This window comes from Xenopus laevis, chromosome 7L (assembly GCF_017654675.1).
Source record: "Xenopus laevis strain J_2021 chromosome 7L, Xenopus_laevis_v10.1, whole genome shotgun sequence".
In the NCBI taxonomy this organism is placed as follows: Eukaryota; Metazoa; Chordata; class Amphibia; order Anura; family Pipidae; genus Xenopus; species Xenopus laevis.
The window spans coordinates 60,629,072-60,650,504 of NC_054383.1; the positions used below are offsets into that span (position 1 = coordinate 60,629,072).

Here is a 21,433-nt window from a genome sequence, read left to right on the forward strand (position 1 = left end):
TGTTTTTGCCACGTTCTTGGATTCGGAGGAATCTGAACCATGCTACAGAAAGGCTAAGATTCCGGCAAATTCTGTACATAATCCAGGATTCAGTGTATTCCTAATTAGCATAATGTATTTCCAACTCAGTTACTGTCTCAAAATAATATCTTATAGAGTTTTATGGAGTCCGAAAACCCTAAAAAAGACTGACACAGCAATCATCACCAATAATTAATTATTTTTCCACATTTGGTAGCCTGCTACATAGGGTAGCCTTGTATTCATAGTCCTCCCATTAATAGTGCTAACTCTAGTATCATAGTACTCTAGTAGCATGCTGTGTGCTGGTCAACAACATGGTAATTCTGTGATTATGTAGTGACCTTAGAGTTTTATTGGGTATTTTTATCTTTTGCCAAGACTGTGCACTGCTGGAAAATATTACTTTAGACAGTGATCATGCAGTTTATCATGCAATCCTGGATGCTATGGGGTTTAAATCAACGAGGCTTGATGCGCTAACACACACTCATTGCTGTCTCACTGAAGACTCATACATGTAATTAACAGCCGGCTATGTGACTAACACCACCCACTTTAGTACTCATTCTCCCTGCACACCACCCGCATTAGTACTCATTTTCCCTGCACTCATCTCTATTTCTACTCCTCCAACAGAATGTTACCATTTAACCCATAACAGTCATAGGTTTATGTTTTTTTGTCTCCACATAGCATAATAACATCTCTAACACGTGTAATTTCTATATACACTGTTGCCATCTTGGAAGGAGCATATATGTTTGCTTGGGGTAGCTCGGTTTGTTTCCTTTTCCTGAAGGTTATAGGGAAGAGCTTTTGATATGAAACATAACAAAAGTGGTGTAAAGGTGATACCTTTATTGGCTAACTAAGATGATAATCACAGCAAGCTTTCAGAACATTGCAGTTCCTTCTTCAAAGCTGATTACAATGAAGCTCTGTCGGCACTGACATATATACAGCATTTTGTTTACAAAGAAGACTGTGAGGGACAAAAGGAGAAACAACACATAAGCGTAATTTGTATTACAAGCAAGGACAGATTTACAGAGAGGTGGGTTATGCAAAGTAGTCCAGACTAGGCACAAATTAGACCTACAGTGTGAAATACAGTAGATAACAGATTCCTGTAGTAGTTTGTTGTCTCAACAGAAAAAATGAATGTGTTTGTTGCTAGTCTTGGTAATTTGCCATGAATCCATGGCCTAAATTTAGTCCTGTCTCTAGACTCCTGAAGGTTTGCATAAGTTTGTATTCCCATACTTTGCGTTCATTTTCTGTTTTGAAATTACCTTTGATGACAGAAATTTGAAAGTCTCCCAGACTGTGGTTGGGGCTATTAAAATGTTCACCTACTGGTGTGTCCAATTTTTTATTGTTTATTGTGAACCTGTGGTGATTGGTTCTTTTTCTGAGGCTTTGTCCAGTTTCTCCAATGTAAATGCCTCTTGTTGGACACTTTGTGCATGTGTGGGCATGTCTTACATCTCTTTCTTCCACATGGGTGGGTCCCATTGTTCGTGGGTCCTGAAAGTGAGCTTCTAATAAGGAGTTTCCTTAGGTTTGGAGGTTGTCTAAATGCCAGAAGAGGTGGATCAGGAAATATAGTATGTAGTCTGTTGTCTTTTTCTAGTGTGCCTTGTGAATCTCTGGCTAATTTTCTAAGGGCCTTTAGCTGCGGGTTGTAGGTTGTAACAAGTGGTACCCGATCTGTATCTCTTTTTTGTTTGTATTTCAGTAGTTGGCTTCTAGAGACTTTGGTAGCTCTGTGTATGTTGTGGTCTATGACCCTTGGGTTGTAGCCTCTGTCAATGAAATCTTTTCTGAGGGTTTCAAGGTGCTGATCCCTTTCTGAGGTGTCAGAACAGATCCGGTTGTAGCATAAGGCCTGGCTGTAGATGATGGCGTGTTTCGTATGGTCTGGATGGAAGCTGTCATACATCAGATAGGATGGTTTGTCTGTGGGTTTCCGATATATGGTGGTATGTAAGGTGTTGTCTTTGATATAAATAGTTGTGTCTAGAAAGTAGATGTGGCTTGAGGAGTGGACTAATTTGAAGTTGATGGTGGGGTGATAGTTATTAAACTGTTCATGGAATTGGATGAGTTTTTGCTCAGTATCTGTCCAAATGATGAGGATGTCATCAATAAATCAGAGATATGCTAGGGGTTTTGTGGTGCAGGAGGCAAGGAAATCTTGTTCTAGTTTCGCCATGAAAAAGGTTAGCATACTGGGGTGCAAATCTGGTTCCCATACTTGTCCCCATCTGCTGTAGGTACAGTTCTTGGCCAAACGAGAAATAGTTATGAGTAAGTGTAAATTCAATCAGACTCACGACAGTGTCAGCTGGTAGACTGTGATTTTGTAGGAATTCCATGCATGCTGCTGTTCCATCTTTGTGGGGTATGTTGGTGTACAGGGATTCCACATCCATTGTTGCCAAAATGGTTCCCTCTGGTAAACCTCCTATGTTTGCTAGTTTGTTTAGGAGGTCTGTGGTGTCCTGTAAGTAGCTTGTGGTATTTTTTACTAGGGGTTTGAGGATTTGTTCAACCCAACCTGATATGTTCTCCGTCAGTGTTCCGATACCAGAAACTATTGGGCGCCGCGGGTTGCCTTCTTTATGGATCTTGGGCAGCATATAGAAGGTACCTACTTTGGGGGATTCTGGCACCAAGTGTACTAGGTTTGTGTGTGTTGCTGGAAATGCTTTGATTAGGTTTTTGAGTTCTTTGATGTAGGCCTCTGTGGGGTCACCGTCTAATCTTTACCTGATGAGGGTTCTGGTTTAGGACCAAAACAGAGAATAAATGAGTCTTATACACTTATTACTGATCTCTAATCACACAAGTTACAGACTCTCCCACTGTCTATGGAGTGCACCTTTACAAATATATGTATGTATGTATTTGTATATTTATTTATTTATTATTTGTATAGCACTCCTTGAGGGCAAAACACTGTACAGCAAAACAGTAACAAACAAGGGATCACTGCAATAATAAGTAACAATAAGTGCATTATTAAAAATACAGTTCACATAAATATACAATTTAAGTACACTCAGTGTCAAGGAGACAAAAGGATGGTGGACCCTACCCCGTAGGGCTTACAGTCTAAATGGGAGGGTAAATTACAGAAACAATTTGGAGGGGTATAAAAGTGCTGTAGGTTACAGTGTGTGACACTGTCATAAACTGTAAGTGGCAGTTCTCAGTTCCAGTGTTACCTAGGTGCTCCCAGAGTTAGTCTTTAAGTTTAGTTTTAGTTTTAAAGACATTGAAGAAGGGTTCTCTCCAGAGAGATTCAGGAATGTCATTCCAAATTTAAGGAGCAGCAAAAAGAAGGGTTTGAAGCAGGAAACAGCAGCAGTAGTAGTAGGGGGTGCAACCTAGTGGGTGCAACCGAGTGGTGGCTCTAAGAGGAGCGGAGGTTTCAGCCAGGAACACATAAAGATGAGATGTAGTTAGGTGCAGAGGAATGAAGGGCTTTGAAAAGTATGAGGAGGAGTTTGTAAGTTATTCTTTGTTTTATAGAAAGCCATAAGTACTTCAGCAGGGGAGGGGTCTGTACCCTTTTAGATGAGAGGAGGATAATTCTGGCAGCAATGTTTAATACAGACTGTAGAGGGGAGAGATGGGAGATGCCAGATAGTATTAGGTTACAGTAATCTAGTCTGGATAAGCTGAGAGCATGCATGAGCAGGTGAAAGAAAGGGACGGATTTTGGCAATATTGTGTAAGAAAAAGTGACAGGTTTTAACAGTGGTGTTAATATGATCAGAGAAGGAGAGAGAGAGAGGAGTCACAGATTACCCCCAGACAGTGTTCTGACAGGGTTAAAGAGCATGCCATCAATAGATAGAGTAAATATGAGTAAGTATGTTGGAAAGATGATTAGTTCACTTTTTGTTAGGTTGAGTTTGAGGTGCCACTGGTTCATCCAGTTGGAGATTGCTAGGGGGCAGTTAGAGGTCTGAGTCTCTGTTTTAGCTGTTAATGAAGGGGTGGATAAATATATTTGGGTATCATCAGCATACAGATGATAATTAAAGCCAAATGAGTGGATGAGATCTCCCAAGAACTAATTAGCCATTTAACCCTTTGGGTGCCACACAGTCAAGTTCATGGATCCTGAAAGCTTCTCTTGCAGTAAAGCTTTATCAAAATCACCACCACGTACTCTTACAGGAACATGCTCAATCGGCATTAGGGTTGCCACCTTTTAAAAAAAAATACCGGCCAGTGGTGGGGGCGGATAAAAAAGGGGCGGGCTGTGATGCAAAAGGGGGCGTATCCGGCTGGCAGCGACGTAAAAAGGGGCAGAGCCACAGGGTAGCGCCGCAAAAGGGCCGGGGCTTTTGTAAAGGGTATTACAAATTACCGGCAGCTACATTGCCGTAAAATACCGGCCGAGTGGCAACCCTAATCGGCATGCATCTAAAAGAAGTTGGATTATGCCTTGCTTCTGCCCAGTGCTTCGCCACCAGTTGCTGAGCAATATCTTGTTTTTTACCTCTCTCCTTGGTCTCACGTTCTGGGTCTAATGCTGCCCTTATGCTAGACCTATCCATACCTATGCGTTCTTTCAATTGCCTTATTGTTTTTCCACAATAAATTAGGCCGCAGGGGCACTCTATAATATGAATGACCATGGTGGTGGTGCATGTCATTCTCTGCTTACCTGTATGTGGATCCAATATCAAGCTGCCATTGCATTTATATACACCAGGGTGTTGTGTTAAAAAATGCTGTGTCTGGGGCATAGTGTATTTCACTACAGGGACTGTTTGTAGCCAAAATTTGGTTTCCGGGGCAACTTTTATGCAAGCTTTCGTCCCTCAGAACTATTGGCCAGTGCTTCATTGCACACTGTCGCATATGACTTGTAGCTACCCCATAACGACTCACATAATACATATCAACAGGCTCCTTTTTACTTATCTTTTTTTTTTTTTTTGCCCAGACAGCACCTCATTTCTATCCAATTCTAGGGCCCATTGTTTAATGTCGTGTATTAACTCTGAGGGGTACCCTCAGACATTGCCATTACATCTTCCTCCCTTTTGTGCAGTTCACTATTGATATGAACCACCCTGAGCATCTGCGATTTGGGTAACAAATCGAGAAGATGTCTGGGATGGTTGCTATGATAATGTACATAGTATTTCTATCGGTGGGTTTTATGTAGATGCATGTATTCAATCTGCCATCTCCCTTGTATATTTTTACATCCAAGAATGCTATAGTGTCGACACTATATTTTAAAGTGAATCTAATTGGACTTTTCACCGCATTTAATTGTTCACTGAACAACAGGAAGAAGATATCGTCAATGTAGCATCTATAGTATGCACCAAACTGCCTAAACATAGGTTGTCCCAAAATCATGTCTCTCTCTCATACATGTATATGTATGCATTTGCATATATGGGGGTTACTTTCAAGACCAGAGAACTGTTTCTCAAATTTGAAGTAGTTCTTATACAGGATGAATCTCAATAGTGATGTGTAAATTCAATGGGTGGTCCTACATACAATGCATTATCCGTAATCAATTCACTCACTGCCTGAATACCTGCCTCGTGTGGAATGCAGGTATACAGGCTCTGCACGTCCATAGTAACTAACACCATATTGGACATAGGTAGATCAACACTTTGTATTAATCGCAAAAAGTTATTAGTGTCTTTCAGGTAGCTACCGATATGCTGTAAACAGGGCTGAAGCAGTGAGTCAACATACTCTGCTATGCCCTCATTCAAGGACCCGTTGGATGAAATGATTGGCCACCCTGGTGGTCTGGATAGGCTCTTCTGTATCTTGGGCAAAGTATATATTACAGGACAAAAAATAATTGAACATTTCCTTTGTAATCCAGCCATTTTTGACTGCAGAGCCCAACAAACCCCCCAGTTCCTTTTGGAAAGCATCCGTTGGGACCTGGGTTAATTTACCATAGCTGGTTTCATCATTTAATTGCATCAGGATCTCTTATTTATAATAACTGTAATCAAGTGTCACCACTGCCCCTCCATTATCAGCCTTTCGGATAATAATTTCATTATTGCCTTTTAAAGAGCATATGGCTTCTGGTGCAGACAAATTACCCTGCCAAGTATACTTCACATTATGCCAAGCAGCCATGTCCATGTTCAGCATACGATTGAAAGTTTCAATAGAGGGGTTGGCATTAATTGGATCATATGTACTTCTTATTTTAAACCTGCTGGGGACAGAGTCTATGCTTCCCAGGTCATCCCCTGCTTCAGCTGCTTGCATATCATTTCATACATCCATAGCTGGCCCACGTTCCTGCCCAAAGCGCTCCTTAAGGCGCAGCTGCCTTATAAATTTATAGTTATAAATAACGTGTAGGAAGGGCGGTATGACTCACTGTAGGGACAAATCCAAGGCCTCTCTGCAAAAATTATTCCTCAGCCGCTGACAGTCGATAAGCAGACAGGTTGACTTTGAATCCCCTTGACAAAGGCATTTGTGCCGAAACGTTGCGGCTATTCTCATTTGTGGCAAGTATATCCGCTCCTTGTTGCTTCTTTTTTCTGCTTTGTACAAACCTTTGGGTGATATGTATACTATTACTTTGTATACCATTGCTGTATAAACTAAACGTTTGTTACACACAATTGTATTTTGCCAAATTGTTTTAAACAGCAAAAGATTTTTTTGATACCAAAAGTTTATATTTGTAATATTCTTTTGAGAGTGCATAACCTATTGTATGGTATATTAAAGAAAATTTAGGTCCATCAGACCCTGTAGCGAAATATACTATGCCCCAGACAGCATTTTTTAATATAATGCCCTGGTGTATATAAATGCAACGGTTATGTGATGTGTAGCAGCTTGATATTGGGTATCAGTTTAATGCATCCACGTACAGGTAAAAAATATGAAATTAAGCAGAGAATGACATGCACCACCACCATGGTCATTTATTTTATAAAGTGCCTCTGCTGCCTAATTTATTGTGGAAAAACAATAAGGCAATTGAAAGAACACATAGGTATGGATAGGTCTAGCATAAGGGCAGCATTAGACGCAGAACAAGTGACCAAGGAGAGAGGTAAAAAACAAGATATTGCTCAACAACTGGTGGCGAAGCACTGGGCAGAAGCAAGGCATAGTCCAACTGCTTTTAGTATGCCGATTGAGCATGTTCCTGTAAGAGTACGTGGTGGTGATTTTGATAAAGCTTTACTGCAAGAGAAGTTTCTGGATCCATGAACTTGACTGCGTGGCACCCAAAGGGTTAAATGGCCAATTAGTTCCAAGTTGTTTCCTAAATTAAACCAAGTTAGTTATCACGAGTCACAGCCAAAAGGTGATAGAATTGGAAGTGTTATATTAAAGATTGATATATTATGACAAAATATTATGGCAATTGTAATCTAAGATGTTTAAGTTAAAATGTATCTATTGCCTTTGGTAACAAAGTATACGATTTGTATATATTTGCTGGTTGTACATGAATCGACTTTATTGAATGGACTTTTTTTCACTTTTGAACATTCGCTTTCTCCACTGAACAGTGGCACCTTTTAGTGAGAATGGAAATCACATGGCAAATGTTTAATGAAAGTATTCACTTTAAAATGTTAATGATGTTACGTTCACACATGTATGGCGTCATACATGGGATGGGCTAAGGATATAAATAGCCACTTTTTGCACTTGATCCTTGTACTTATCCTTGATAAAAGCCCGAATGGGGGCTGAAACGTTGGGTAAGTGTCAAAGTGTTAGTCCTTTGAAGAGTAATATATATACATATTTGCCCCATCACCCAGAGAGTGTTAAAAGACTGGCCTAGAGTGCAAGTGTTTTAGAACTGTATATATATATATATATATATATATATATATTTTGTAATATTGAGGGGGAATACTTTGCAGAAGAGAAGCCTATTTGTCATGATCTGTGTTTTTCACTGCAAACTATCATAACAACCACATCCCTGCAATTGTCATTCTGACCTTGAGCTATGTCGTTGGGGACATAAGGGGGAATCACTGCCAGCACGCAGTGCACAGTTTCTCAGAGAAAGTCAATTTATTTAGAAACTTAAACTCAAAGTAGCTTTTCCTCAGCAGAAGGTAAAATTAACTGTCATGGCCAGCACCCGATACCAGAACAAATGCCAAGCACCCTGGTCTCGGCTCGGCTTCACCAGTAGTGTGACCACCATTGGGCTTCGGGAGGAGCCCTCAGCTTACTTGGGTGCCACCTGGACTTAACGAGGGGTGCAAGGCAAGATGTTCTGGCTGGCGAAGGGGCACGGCTGTTAGCAAAGTCTTTTTGGGCCGAAGGTCACGGTACAAAAGGATTAGGCAGAAGGATGGTCAGACAGGCTGGGTCGAGGCAGGTGGATATCAAAATTATCAGGCAGGCAAGGGTCAAAACCAGGTAGTCAATCAAGGGGTTAAGCAAGAGAGTTGTCATAGGCAGGCAAGGGTCAGGATACAGAGTTCAGAGTGGTCAGGATACAGGCAGGGTCAAACACGGATAATCAAGATAACAGACTAACAGGAACAGATGCACTAGGCTTAGAAACCACTAGAAACAAAGTTCTATCACGGGAAACCATTGCTATGCTGAGCAGCTATTTATGTGTTTGAAATTCGCGCCTTTGCGCGCTGGTGTCACCCCACCGCACAGGTATTGTTACATTACCCCACTCTCTAGGGGGGCCACTGGACCCCCAGGCTTCCCAGGAAATTTTTGATGGAACTGCTTCCTGAGGCGGTCAGCCCTGATGTCATCCACCGAGACCCAGGAGTTCTCCTCAGGACCAAAGCCCTTCCACCTGGTAAGGTACTGCAACTTACCACGCACAAGGCGGGAATCTAGAAACTCCTGGATCTCAAATTCAGGCTGACCTTCAACTAACACTGGGGTAGGAACAGAAACAAAACGGACATTGTTAGCAGGTTTTAACAAAGAAACATGAAAAGAATCTGAAATCTTAAAATTAACAGGCAACTAAAGACGAACACAAGAAGGGTTGATAATTGCAGTGATGAGATATGGACCAATGAATTTAGGACCCAGTTTGAGAGAGGGCACCTTCAACTTGATATTCTTGGTAGATAACCAGACGAAATCCCCCGCTTTATACTGGGGTGCCTCTCTACGAGATTTTTCAGCAGCTTTTTTTTGAGCTGATGTAGCTGCAGACAAAGACTCATGCACTTGAGACCAAACCTTAGAAAATAACTCAACAGAGGAGCTGGCAGATGGTACAGGGAACCAGACCCAGAGAACGAAAAAGCTTTGGGGTGCAACCGATTGACAATAAAGAGGAAAAATGAGTAGCATTATTGTACGCAAACTCTGCCCAGGGTAATAGTTCAGCCCAAGTGGACTGGTTGTCGGACACAACACCTGAGGTACTGCTCCAGAGACTGGTTCATCCTCTCAGTTTGGCCGTTGGTTTGGGGATGATAAGCAGTGGAAAAAGATAACTCAACCCCCACCAAAGAACAGAAAGCACGCCAAAACTTTGAGACAAACTGAACCCCCCTGTCAGAAACAATATTTTCAGGAAAACCGTGTAACTTAAAAATGTGATTAACAAACAAATCAGCCAAGGTCTTAGCAGAAGGGAGGTGTGGAAGGGGAACAAAATGGCTCATCTTGCTAAACCTATCCACCACCACCCAGATCACAGTTTTCCAATGAGAAGGGGCAAATCAACAATGAAGTCAATCGAAAGATGGGACCAAGGTTTTTCTGGAATGGGAATTAACAGACCCTGGGAAGAATTTCGAGAAGCCTTGGATCTTTGGCAGACTGGGCAGGAATTAACGAAGGCCTTAGCATCCTGTTTGAATGATGGCCACCAAACATGACGGGATAACAGGGACACCGTCTTCGAAATGCCTGGGTGACCTGCCATCTTAGAATCATGAACCTCTCTCAATACTTGCTCCCTAAATTCCTGTGGTACAAACCATCTCCCCGAAGGGGTATCCGAAGGAGCAGATGTTTGAAGAGGGAGCAATAGAGAAGAAAGGTCAGATTCAAGGGTTACTATGATAATTTCCCTGGGAATAATGGGAGTACACTCACTAGAGTCAGAAGAAATGGATTCGAAACTCCTAGAAAGTGCATCCGCCTTGGTGTTTTTAGTCCCAGGCCTGAAAGTCAGAGAAAAATTAAACCTTGTAAAAAATAGAGCCCACCTAGCCTGCCTAGGATTTAGGCGCTTAGCAGACTCTATGTATAGTAAATTCTTATGGTCAGTATAGACCGTCACCAGATGTTTTGCACCCTCCAGGAGGTGCCGCCATTCCTCAAAGGCCCATTTGACTGCCAACAATTCCCTGTTACCAATATCATAATTCACCTCTGTGGATGAAAACTTCCTGGAGAAGAAAACACAGGGATGCAACTTGTTGGTAGTCGGGTGCCTTTGAGAAAGGACTGCCCCAGCTCCTACCTCAGAGGCGTCAACCTCCACAATAAAAGCAAGCGCAGTGTCAGGGTGACGAAGGATTGGGGCAGAACTGAACTCCTTTTTAAGGAATTCGAATGCTTGAACAGCCTCAGGAGGCCACATGCTGGGGTCAGCGCCCTTCTTAGTTAAATTAGTGATGGGGGCCACAATGAGGGAAAAATTCTTAATAAACTGACGATAATAATTAGCAAAACCAAGAAACCTTTGGGTTGCACATAACCAAAGGGGTTGGGACCAATCCAGGACTGCTCTCACCTTGCCTGGATCCATTTCTAGACCCTTGCTGGTAATGTTAAACCCCAAAAACTGAACAGAAGGAACCCCAAAAGTACATTTCTCTAGTTTCGCATAAAGATTATTTCCCCTTAGCCTTTGTAAGACTTCACAAACATGATTTAAATGTTCTTTCATGTTGGAGGAAAAAATAAGAATGTCGTCTAGGTAGACCACTACGAAGATCCCCAGCAGGTCCCGGAAGATGTCATTGACAAACTCCTGGAACACTGCGGGGGCATTACAAGATACTCGTAGTGGCCATCCCTGGTGTTAAACGCTGTCTTCCACTTGTCACCCTCCCTGATACGTATCAGGTTATAAACCCCCCTAAGATCAAGCTTGGTAAAGACCTTAGCACTTTTAACCTGATCAAAAAGTTCGGAGATTAAAGGGAGAGGATAGCGGTTCTTTATGGTGATCTTATTGAGCCCCCTATAGTCGATACAGGGACGAAGACCACCATCTTTCTTCCCAACAAAAAAGAAACCTGCCCCTGCAGGAGAACTAGAAGGTCTGATAAAACCCCTCTCAAGATTTTCCTTAATATACTCTTTCATGGCCTGGGCTTCCGGCAATGAAAGAGGGTAGGTTCTACCTCGAGGAGGTGTGGACCCGGGGATCAAATCAATTGGGCAGACATACTGCCGACGTGGGGGTAGGGTTTCAGCTGCCTTTTTAGAAAACACATCAGCATATTCTGCATATGCAGCAGGTAACCCCTCAAGGGATGTAGTTGCCACTACTAAGGGAAAGCATACCCCACCACACTTAGAACCCCATTGAATTACCTCCCTCGAAACCCAGTCAATCAGAGGGTTATGCCTCTGGAGCCATGGTAACCCCAAAATGAGTGGAGAGGTAGCACCTTCTATAAGGTACAACGTTATCTCCTCGCAATGCACATTGTTCATACACATAGAAAGAGAAGCAGTTTGTTTGGAAACGACACCTGACCCTAAGGGTCTCTTATCCACTGCCCATATTCTCATGGGGGTAGTTAGGGAAACCAAAGGAATCTTGTATTTGGCAGCAAAAGCAGCATCCAGAAAGTTTCCCTCCGCCCCAGAACCCACAAATGCGGACACCTTGACAGAGCCCGTAGGCCAGGTTAGTTTAACAGGAAACAAAACCTTGGAGGCAGATTGGGGAGAGGAGGCTCCTGCACCCAAATGGAGTTCCCCTTCTCCATTTCGGTTAGGGAGCCTCCCTTTCCTCCTAGGGCAGAGATTTAAGAAATTACCCTTTTCCCCACAGTATATACATAAACCCTGGAGACGCCTGCGTACCTTCTCCTCAGGAGTTAGATGGGATATGCCTAACTGCATAGGCTCCTCCTGAGGCAGAGGCACACAGGGATTGGAAAACTTAACATTGGTCACCATATTAGATTTTACATTAGTAACCCCAGAATAAGTAGAATCACCCCTCTCACCCCTTCTCTCCCTTTGTCTCCTATCTACCTGGATGGCGAGAGACATAAGGTCATCCAGGTTGGAAGATAGGGGGTAATTAACCAGGGTGTCCTTAACAGGATCAACTAACCCCAAACGGAACTGACTCCGTAGAGCCATATCGTTCCACCCAGTTTCTACTGCCCACCGGCGGAACTCGGTGCAATACACCTCTGCATCCCTTCTCCCCTGGCGCAACTTACGAATTGCGGAATCGGCAGAAGATGCGTGATCCGGATCATCGTAAAGAATAGCCATGCGGTTAAAAAATGACTCCAGGGAATAGTGTGCAGGGTCAGAAATAGGCAGCCTTAGGGCCCAAATTTGGGGGTCGCCCAAAAGCAGGGTCATAACAAACCTTACTTTCTTCTCACCAGAAGAAAATGAGTGAGGGAAGAAACCAAGGTACAGTTTACATCCAGGTTGGAAGATAGGGGGTAATTAACCAGGGTGTCCTTAACAGGATCAACTAACCCCAAACGGAACTGACTCCGTAGAGCCATATCGTTCCACCCAGTTTCTACTGCCCACCGGCGGAACTCGGTGCAATACACCTCCGCATCCCTTCTCCCCTGGCGCAACTTACGAATTGCGGAATCGGCAGAAGATGCGTGATCCGGATCATCGTAAAGAATAGCCATGCGGTTAAAAAATGACTCCAGGGAATAGTGTGCAGGGTCAGAAATAGGCAGCCTTAGGGCCCAAATTTGGGGGTCGCCCAAAAGCAGGGTCATAACAAACCTTACTTTCTTCTCACCAGAAGAAAATGAGTGAGGGAAGAAACCAAGGTACAGTTTACATGCCTCCTTAAACACAAAAAAATTGTGCGATCCCAACAAAACTTTTCGGGGGAACACAATTTTGGGTTCATGGGGCCTGATAGTATTACCCCATATAGCAGAAGAACCCACAGGAGGAACAGGAACAGGCAGCTGCTGCGGAACTTGCGGATTCTCCAGCTGAAGGGTTAGGTTGTGAAAACCCTGTAGGAGATTGTTCTGCTCCCGCTCTTGGTCCTCCAAGCGCTGTAGCAAGGTGGTAAGAAGCACTTCAGTGGTAATTGGCGGAGCTGAAGCAGGAGGAGCAGCAGCATCATCGTGACTTTCGTCCTCCATGGGCCCGTGATAATGTCACGGCCGGCACCCGATACCAGAACAAATGCCAAGCACCCTGGTCTCGGCTCGGCTTCACCAGTAGTGTGACCACCGTAGGCTTCAGGAGGAGCCCTCAGCTTACTTGGGTGCCACCTGGACTTAACGAGGGGTGCAAGGCGACATGTTCTGGCTGGCAAAGGGGCACGGCTGTTAGCAAAGTCTTTTTGTGCCGAAGGTCACGGTACAAAAGGATAAGGCAGAAGGATGGTCAGACAGGCTGGGTCGAGGCAGGCGGATATCAGAATCGTCAGGCAGGCAAGGGTCAAAACCAGGTAGTCAATCAAGGGGTTAAGCAAGAGAGTTGTCATAGGCAGGCAAGGGTCAGGATACAGAGTTCAGAGTGGTCAGGATACAGGCAGGGTCAAACACGGATAATCAAGATAACAGACTAACAGGAACAGATGCACTAGGCTCAGAAACCACTAGAAACAAAGTTCTATCACGGGCAACCATTGCTATGCTGAGCAGCTATTTATGTGTTTGAAATTTCGCGCCTTTGCGCGCTGGTGTCACAACCCCAGCGCGCCTGCGCCTTTAAATAGGAAGGAGGCGCTCACGCCCTAGAGAGCCGACGCCAGCGCGAACACGCTGGCGCGGCCTAAGATGGCTGCAAGGACTTCTGACCATGCGGCGGGCGTCCCCGCCGCACAGGTATTTTTACATTAACATATAATAAACAGCTTACTTCATCTTATGAAAGTCCTTTGCTTTTACAGTGTCCAAAGTAGGCCTGGTCAGTCCACTTGAGGCCAAACAACAAAAACCAACAAATGTCCAGGATTAGCAGACTTTAGTCCTTTGCACACAAGGATATCTGGTTCAGTCCTTTCCTTTAGCCTGTACAAAGGCTTGCAGCTCACAGGCTCCAGGCACCATTCTCTCTCCACTCAATTGCACCTGTGACTCCTCTTAATGCAGAGTCAAAGTCAGGTGTGTACCTGGGTGGAATACATGCTGCTTAAAGGGACCATAGCCCAAATAATGGGGAAATATACCTCCCGTCAAGGATCCAACCCTGGTGTCCTCTACATATCCCCCCCCCCCTCTGCCTCAACCCCCGAGGAGGTGGAGGGACTCTGCACACCCAGACAATGAACCCTAGAAAGGGCATCAGCATTCTGGTGCATCTTACCAGGCCTGTGCTCCACCACAAAGTTGAATTCCTGCAGAGAGAGAAACCACCGGGACACTCTAGCATTTGTTTCTTTGTTTCTTTTCATCCAAGACAGGGGAGCATGGTCGGAAATCAACCTAAATTTCCTACCCAACAAATAATAATGTAGAGAGTCTAGTGCCAATTTTATGGCCAGACACTCCCTCTCCACCACTGCATAGTTTTTTTCAGCGGGTGTCAACTTCCTACTGAGAAAAACAACGGGATGTTCCTCTCCTTCAATCACTTGGGACAGAACTGCACCCAACCCAACATCTGAGGCATCTGTCTGTACTACGAACTCTCGTGAAAAATCTGGGGCAACCAGGACAGGGTGACGACACAACTCACTCTTCAGCTCTACAAATGCTTTTTCTGCATCGGCATTCCAGTCTATCATAACTGACTTTCGCCCTTTTGTTAATTCAGTTAATGGAGCTGCAATGGATGAAAAATTGGGAACAAAATGTCTGTAGTACCCCACAATTCCCAGGAATGCCTGAACCTGCTTTTTGGTGAGTGGGCTTGGCCAGTCCAGGGTGGCCTTAACTTTGTTAACTTGGGGCTTTACCAACCCCCTTCCAACAATGTACCCCAGGTACTTGGCCTCCTCCATTCCCAGGGCACATTTCTCTTAGTTTACTGTAAAACCCCCTCTCTGTATGGCATCTAACATCTGGACTTTTGGAAGGTGGGACTCCCAATCTGGACCTAAAAATACAATATCATCCAGATAGACTGATGCATATCTTTGGTGTGGGCGCAGTAACCTGTCCATGACTCTTTGAAAAGCGGCAGGGGCTGTCTGTAACCCAAATGGCATTCTTTTATACTGGAAATGACCTTCCTGAGTGGAGAATGCCGTTTTCTCCCGGGCCTCCTTGGCAAAAGGTATCTGCCAATACCCTTTAGTCAGGTCTAACGTGGTGATGTAGTGGGCAGGGCCTAATCTTTCTATTAATTCATCCACCTGTGGCATTGGATACCCATCAAACTTGGAGATTTCATTCAGCTTCCGGAAATCATTACAGAATCGCAGAGTTCCGTTGGGCTTGGGTACTAGCACAATTGGGCTTGACCACTCACTCTGCGATTCTTCAATGACATCCAGCTCCAACATCCTTTTCACCTCCTCTAAATCTGCTTTTCTGCGAGCCTCTGGAATACGGTAGGGTTTCATAAAGATTTTTGCTCGGGGCTCAGTAAGGATGTGGTGCTCTATTAAATTAGTGAGCCCAGGCAAATCTGAAAATATCCCGTTGTTTCTCTGGAGGAACTCTTTAACCTGTTGGACCTGTGATCTTGAGAGTGTGGGAGCAATTTTGACACTATCAATAGTGACTTGAGGATCAACACGGACACTCCCCATGGCCGAAACTAGTTCTCTTTCTTTCCAGGGCTTTAAGAGGTTTATATGGTAAATTTGATAGGGTTTACATTTCCCTGGCTAATGAACTTTGTAGTTCACTGTCCCCACTTTCTCGACTATCTCAAACGGACCTTGCCATCTGGCCAGGAATTTACTTTCTACCGTGGGTATCAGTACGGCTACTCTGTCTCCCACCTGGAACTGCTTTTCTTAGCTGCCCGGTTGTATACCCGGCTTTATGCTTCTTGGGCACTCAGTAGGTGTTCCCTGACCAGGGGCATTATTTTTTCAATACGCTCTTGCATTTGTGAAACATACTCAATTACACTTTTGTGGGGGCTGGACTTTTGTGGGGGTTGCAAAAACGTGAAACTGGTGCAGTTAACTGGCAGGTGGGACAGAAAGCACAATAAGTTTTCACCTCTGCTTTTAACCCTGGCCAGTAAAATCTGTCAGTTATCCGAGCCTCTGTTTTCTCTACTCCTAGGTGACCCCCTAACGCTTCATTGTGCGCAAAGTCTAGCACCATCCGCCGGAAGGGTTGGGGTACTAACAGCTGCTCCACAATTTCTTCACGGGTCTTAACAACCCGATATAACAGGTCCCTACTAACAGCAAAATGGGGAAACCTCTCCTCAGCACAAGGTTCCTGGGGTACTCCATTAATTACAGACACCTGCGCTCTGGAATTTGCTAAGGTGGGATCTCGCATTTGGGCGGTAATAAAGGTACCTTTTGAAACATTCAGGTCGGGATCAACGGAATCAGAGGAGGTTCCTTCGTCATCCTACCCCAACATGACCTGTAATGGAAAATCATCCCCCCCCCCTCAGAGGTCAGCTCAGGTTGCAGACATGGATGGTCAGCAACCTCTTCACCCTCTGGTGCATTTTGCAAGAATACCTTTTCCGGGGCATTTTCAACCAGCCGTGGTGCATCGGCCTCTATTGTTAAGGGAGTAGGGACACAATCGCTCTTTACAGTAATAAACATTTCCCTCTTAACTCTCTCCCAAAGTTCCCAAAACAATGGAAAGTCCCGCCCAAGAATAACCTGGTACAACAATTTTTTTACCACACCAACCTCATGAGTAATGGTGCCACAAGCAGTGGAAATTGTCACTGTCAACAGTGGATATGTCCGAGTGTCCCCGTGTATGCAAACAACACTGAGAGTTTTTGCTTCCTGACGCATCTTCTTGGACACGTTCCCTTTTACAAGTGTAACCATACTCCCTGAGTCAAGCAGGGCTTTACCAGAAACACCATTCACATCCACTTTACATTCAAAGCACCTTTCTGGCAAATCAGGACCTGCAATACAAGCTGGTTGAGCATAAAGGATACTCTTCGTAGGACATCACACTGCATAGGTTCCACCTGTAGGGGACACTGAGCCCGCATGTGGCCCCATGCCTGGCATTGCCAACACTGCACACCCCCAGACTTCTGGGGTGTTGGGGGGCCTGGCTGTAATGCAGGAGAGACAGTGGATAATCTCTTGTCGCGGTCCTTTATGCTGGTTCCAGAGTTCCGTGAAGAACTCTTTCCTGCATAAGTGAACTTTGCCACCCGGGTTGGAGCGGGGTCTAGATGACTTGTCGGGGGTAGTAGCTCCTTCACTGTGGTGTATCTCTCTACCATCTGGTCCGCTGTTTTAGGGTCTCCATGAATGACCCAGCACTGTAGTTCAACTGGCAGCGACCTCAGAAACCGGTCTAGCATGAAGCGTTCCACCATCTGTGGACCGGTGAGTATCTCAGGCTGTAGCCACTTTGTTGCCAGCTGTATTAGATCATGCATTTGTGACCTCGGTGGAGTATTTTTCCGATACTTCCAGCTGTACACCCTCTGTGCCCTGACTGCTGTGGTCACTCCCAGACGGGCAAGGATCTCTGCCTTGAGCCGGTCATAGTGGAGGGCGTCTGCAGGGGTGAGGTCATAGTAAACTATGCCAAAGGAATGGACGGCACTCCACTTGAAGAGGAAAAAGGTATTTATTGCAAGCTTAAAATAGGGATCAAAAACGCCCTACGCGTTTCGGGATATAATCCCTTAATCATAGGCATATTATGATTATATCCCGAAACGCGTAGGGCGTTTTTGATCCCTATTTTAAGCTTGCAATAAATACCTTTTTCCTCTTCAAGTGGAGTGCCGTCCATTCCTTTGGCATAGTTTGTATCAAGCGGTGGGGACGCTGCGGACCGAGCACCCCTGAAGAGGGATAGGAGCTGCTACAGGAGGGGAGGCTGAGCGGTCTCCTAGGAGTTGCTGAGGTCATAGTAAGCTTTCTGTGGATCCCCAGTCAGGAATGGGGCAAGGAGACCAGCTCATTTGTCTCGGGCCATTTTTCCCGCTCTGCAGTCCTTTCAAAGTTCATCAGGAAGGCTTGCACATCATCTGTGGGCATCATCTTTTGCAGGAAATGGCTTGCCCTTATTATTGTCTGGCTGTTAGGGTTAACCAATGCTGATTCTCGCCCATGAACTAGCTGTTGTACTGCCTCAGCAGACTTTAGTCCTTTGCACACAAGGATATCTGGTTCAGTCCTTTCCTTTAGCCTGTACAAAGACTTGCAGCTCACAGGCTCCAGGCACCATTCTCTCTCCACTCAATTGCACCTGTGACTCCTCTTAATGCAGAGTCAAAGTCAGGTGTGTACCTGGGTGGAATACAAGGATCCAACCCTGGTGTCCTATACAATATATATATACATATACATATACATATATATATATATATATATATATATATATATATATATACTACAAGAAGGTCCACACTCTCAGGACTTATAAAAATCATAATATTTATTATAAATGACTAACGTTTCGGCTAGGTCCCTAGCCTTTCTCAAAGTAACAAACTCAACATCAAACCGCCTTAAATATACACTGTGGCGGGAACAAACAGCTGGTAAAAGTCACATGATCAGTAATTCAAATACTATTAGTACATTCACTTTAAAGGAACAGTAACACCAAAAAATGTAGGTGTTTTAAAGTAATGAAAATATCATGTACTGTTGCCCTGCACTGGTAAAACTGATCTGTTTGCTTCAGAAACACTACTGTAGTTCATAAGCTGCTGTGAAGCAATGGCGGATATTGAAAAACGGCTATACGGCACAGGTTAACTAAAGGATAACAGATAACACCATTAGACAGACAGAGCTTATCTGCTATCTGCTGTGTAACTTGAGCTTTTTCTCATTTGAATGGCTGCACCCATTGCTACACAGCAACTTATTTATATAAACAATAGTAGTGTTTCTTAAGCAAACACAGCAGTTTTACCAGTGCAGGGCAACACTGCACTATATTTTCATTACATTAAAACACTTTTATTTTTTGACGTTACTGTTCCTTTAAATACTTAAATTATCTAAAATCCATAATATAAACAAACTATCATTGGTGTATGCTATAAACCACCTCATATAAGTGTCGAGTATGAAGCCCAGCTACTCTTGCAGATACAAGCGGCTTCACAGCTGGGTCAAGTTGTTGCTATGGGTGACTTCAATTATCCAGACATTGACTGGGGTAATGGGGTTGCTAAGACAGAAAAAGCTAGTAGGTTTGTAAATATGCTGAATGACAACTTTTTATTCCAGCTCGTTCAAGAACCTACTAGGAATAACTCTCTTTTGGACCTTGTAATAACTAACAATACTGAACTAATCTCTAACATTTGTGTGGGTGAGCATTTAGGGAATAGTGATCATAACATGGTCTCCTTTGAGATTCTGTTGCAGAAGCAATTCTATAAGGGAGTAACTAAAACACTAAATTTCAGATGTGCAAACTTTGACAGTATAAGGGCATCTCTGCAACATATTAAGTGGGAAATGCTTTTCACAGGGTTAAACACAGAACAAAAATGGGAAGTCTTTAAAATGCTGCTTAATAAATATACTTGTCAGTATATTCCACTTGTAAGCAAGGAACGTCGTTGCAAAGCAAAACCTTTTTGGTTCAATAGAAGCGTTGGTGTTGAGGTGGGTAAGAAAAGACGTGCTTTTAAGGCTTTCAAATTAGCTGGTACAGCCGAAACATTTATAAGGTACAAGGAGGCCAATAAATCATGCAAAGAAGCTATAAGGCAAGCTAAAATTGATATAGAAAAGGATATTGCAGCAAGCAGTAAAAAAAATCCAAAATTATTTTTTAAATATGTTAATAGTAAAAAAATGAAGCAGGAAGGGGTGGGACCCTTACTATCAGAGGGGGGGGGTCACCTGGTTGATGAAAAGAAAATAAAAGCGCAGATTCTGAACTCATATTTTTCATCTGTCTACACAAATGAGGAACCAGTAAGTAAAGGTTTCCTTCTTAACAGTACCAATTCTAGTAATACAACTAATGATGCATGGTTCACACATGATGAAATTCAAAAGATACTAGAACATGTTAAGACTAACAAAGGTCCGGGGCCAGATCCCAGGGTAATTAGCGAGCTTAGCTCTATGATTGCTAAACCTCTTTACTTAATTTTTCAGGATTCATTGAGATCTGGCATAGTGCTGAGAGACTGGCGAATTGCTAACGTGGTGCCTCTATTCAAAAAAGGATCCCGCTCTCAGCCTCAAAACTATAGGCCAGTTAGTCTGACGTCAGTGATAGGAAAGCTTTTCGAAGGGTTAATAAAGGATAAGATACTGGACTTCATAGCAAATCATAATACTATGAGTTTGTGCCAGCATGGTTTTATGTGTAATAGATCTTGCCAGACTAACTTAATTTCTTTTTATGAGAAGGTAAGTAGAGACCTCGATTCTGGGATGGCAGTGGATGTAATTTACTTAAACTTTGCTAAAGCATTTGATACAGTGCCACACAAAAGGTTACTGGTTAAATTAAGGAATGTTGGCCTGGAACATAGTATTTGTACCTGGATAGAGAACTGGCTAAAAGATAGACTACAAAGAGTGGTGGTAAATGGAACATTTTCTAATTGGACCAGTGTTGTTAGTGGAGTACCGCAGGGCTCTGTTATAGGTCCCTTGCTTTTCAACTTGTTTATTAATGACCTGGAGGTGGGCATTGAAAGTACTGTTTCTATTTTTGCAGATGATACTAAATTGTGCAGAACTATAGGTTCCATGCAGGATGCTGGCACTTTGCAGAGTGATTTGTCTAAATTGGAAAACTGGGCAGCAAACTGGAAAATGAGGTTCAATGTTGATAAATGCAAGGTTATGCACTTTGGCAAAAATAATATAAATACAAGTTATACACTAAATGGCAGTGTGTTGGGAGTTTCCTTAAATGAGAAGGATCTAGGGGTCTTTGTAGATAACACGTTGTCTAATTCTGGGCAGTGTCATTCTGTGGCTACTAAAGCAAATAAAGTTCTGTCTTGCATAAAAAAGGGCATTAACTCAAGAGATGAAAACATAATTATGCCTCTTTATAGGTCCCCGGTAAGGCCTCATCTGGAGTATGCAGTGCAGTTTTGGACTCCAGTCCTTAAGAGGGATATAAATGAGCTGGAGAGAGTGCAGAGACGTGCAACTAAATTG

General features: G+C 43.6%; 1 protein-coding gene across 1 annotated transcript in view; it reads left to right on the plus strand.

Annotated features, from left to right (window-relative positions):
- slc43a1.L (solute carrier family 43 member 1 L homeolog) overlaps positions 1 to 21,433 on the plus strand; it is a gene marked incomplete at its 5' end in the record, with an annotated part of 502,690 nt that overhangs the window by 34,061 nt on the left and 447,196 nt on the right.